Genomic DNA, 3,241 nt, shown 5'->3' with positions numbered 1-3,241 from the left:
GCAATGGGGATAAATTAGAAGCCTTCCCAATAAGATCAGGAGTGAAACAAGGATGCCCATTATCACCTCTATTATTCAACAGAGTACTAGAAACACTAGCAATAGCAATTAGAGAAGAAAAAGAAATTGGAGGTATCAAAATACGCAATGAGGAGACTAAGCTATCACTCTTTGCAGATGATATGATGGTCTACTTAAAAAATCCTAGAGAATCAACTAAGAAGCTGGTAGAAATAATCAACAACTTTAGCAAAGTTGCAGGATACAAAATAAATGCACATAAATCATCAGCATTTCTATATATTTCCAACACATCATAGCAGCAAGAGGTAGAAAGAGAAACACCATTTTAAATTACCCTAGACAATATAAAATACTTAGGAATCTATCTACCAAAACAAACACAGCAATTATACAAAAACAACTACAAAACACTTTCCAAACAAATAAAACTAGATCACAACAATTGGAAAGCCATTGATTATTCATGGGTAGGACGAGCTAACATAATAAAAATGACCATTCTACCCAAATTAATTTACCTATTTAGCACCATAGCTATCAAACTACCAAAAAACTTCTTTTTTGAATTAGAAAAAACTATAACAAATTTCATTTGGAATAACAAAAGATCAAGAATATCAAGGGAAATAATTAAAAAAAATTTGAAGGAAGGGGGCCTAGCAGTACCAGATATTAAACTATACTATAAAGCAGCAGTCGTCAAAACAATATGGTACTGGCTAAGAGATAGAAGGGAGGATCAGTGGAATAGACTTGGGGTTAATGACGTCAGCAAGACAGTTTATGATAAACCCAAAGAGCCCAACTTTTGGGACAAAAATCCACTATTTGACAAAAACTGCTGAGAAATTTGGAAAACAATATGGGAGAGATTAGGTTTAGATCAACATCTCATACCCTACACCAAGATAAATTCAGAATTGTTGAATGGCCTGAATATAAAGAGGGAAACTAAACAAGTTAAGTGAACACAAAATAGTATACCTGTCAGATCTCTGGGAAAAGAAAGACTTTAAAACCAAGCAAGAGGGCGCAGCTGGGTAGCTCAGTGGAGTGAGAGTCAGGCCTAGAGACGGGAGGTCCTAGGTTCAAACCCGGCCTCAGCCACTTCCCAGCTGTGTGACCTTGGGCAAGTCACTTGACCCCCATTGCCCACCCTTGCCAATCTTCCACCTATGAGACAATACAACGAAGTACAAGGTTTAAAAAAAAAAAAGCAAGAGTTAGAGAAAATTACAAAATGCAAATTAAATGGTTTTGTTTATATTAAGTTAAAAAGCTTTTGTACAAACAAAAACAATGTAGTCAATATCAGAAGGGAAACAACAAATTGGGAAAAAATCTTTATAACAAAAAACTCTGACGGGGGTCTAATTACTCAAATATAAAAGGAGTTAAATCAATTGTATAAAAAATCAAGTCATTCCCCAATTGAAAAATGGGCAAGAGACATGAATAGGCAATTCTCAGGTAAAGAAATCAAAAGTATCAATAAGCACATGAGAAAGTGTTCTAAATCTCTAATAATTAGAGAAATGCAAATCAAAACAACTCTGAGGTATCACCCCACACCTAGCAGATTGGCTAAAATGAAAGAAGGGGAGAGTAATGAATGTTGGAGGGGATGTGGCAAAATTGGGACATTAATGCATTGCTGGTGGAGTTGTGAACTGATCCAACCATTCTGGCTGGCAATTTGGAATTATGCTCAAAGGGCTATAAAAGAATGCTTGCCCTTTGATCCAGCCTTACAATTGCTGGGTTTGTACCTCATAGAGATCATAGATAAACAGACGTGTTCGAAAATATTTATAGCTGCGCTTATTGTAGTGGCAAAGAACTGGAAAAGGAGGGTATGCCCTTCAATTGGGGAATGGCTGAACAAACTGTGGTATATGCTGGTGATGGAATACTACTATGCTAAAAGGAATAATAAACTGGACCTCCAGGAACTGATGCAGAGCGAAAGGAGCAGAGCCAGAAGAACTCTGTACACAGAGACTGATATACTATGGTAAAATTGAATGTAATGGACTTCTGTACCAGCAACAATACAATGACACAAGACAGCTATGAGGGATTTATGGCAAAGAACGCTACCCACATTCAGAGGAAGAACTGCAGGAGAGGAAACATAGAAGATAAACAATTGCTGGAATGCATGGAATGAGAAAGACATGATTGGGGATGTAGACTTGAAAGGACCACACAAATGCAACTAACAACAATATGGAAATAGGCCCTGAACAAGGACACATGTTACAACCAGTGGAAATGTGGGTCGGCCATGGGTGGCGGGAGAGCGGGGGGTGAAGAGGAAAGTAGGGGCATGAAGCATGTAAACAGGTTAAAAATGAATATTAATAAATGTTTAACATAATAAAGGAAATAAATAGTAAAACCATAATAGTGGGAGATCTAAATATTCCTCTTTCAGATCTAGATAAATCAAACCAAAAAATAAATAAGAAAGAGGTAAGAGAGGTGAATGAAGTCCTAGAAAAATTAGATTTAATTGATATGTGGAGAAAAATAAATAGGGACAAAAAGGAATACACCTTCTTTTCAGCTGCACATGGTACATTCACAAAGATTGACCATGTAATAGGGCATAGAATCATTGCAAACAAATGCAAAAGAGCAGATATAATAGATGTAACCTTCTCAGATCATAATGCAATAAAAATAATAATTAGTAAGGGCACCAGTATAGGCAAATCAAAAACCAATTGGAAATTAAACAATATAATACTCCAAAACCAATTTGTCAAAGAAGAAATCATAGAAACAATCAACAATTTCATTGAAGAGAATGACAATGATGAGACATCCTACCAAACTCTGTGGGATGCAGCCAAGGCAGTACTCAGGGGGAAATTTATATCCTTGAATGCATATATTAACAAATTAAGGAAGGCAGAGATTAATGAATTGGGTATGCAACTTAAAAAATTAGAAAGTGAGCAAATTAAAAATTCCCAGATGAAAACTAAATTAGAAATACTAAAAATCAAGGGAGAAATTAATAAAATCAAAAGTAAAAGAACTATTGAATTAATGAATAAGACTAGAAGCTGGTATTTTGAAAAAAAGAGATAAAATAGACAAAGTACTTGTCAATCCAATAAAAAAAAAGGAAAGAAGAAAACCAAATTGACAGTATCAAAGATGAAAAGGGAGACCTCACCTCTAATGAAGGGGAAATTAAGGCAATCAT

Source organism: Gracilinanus agilis, chromosome 3 (genome assembly GCF_016433145.1).
Source record: "Gracilinanus agilis isolate LMUSP501 chromosome 3, AgileGrace, whole genome shotgun sequence".
Taxonomy (NCBI): domain Eukaryota; kingdom Metazoa; phylum Chordata; class Mammalia; order Didelphimorphia; family Didelphidae; genus Gracilinanus; species Gracilinanus agilis.
This window is presented reverse-complemented; position numbering follows the sequence as displayed.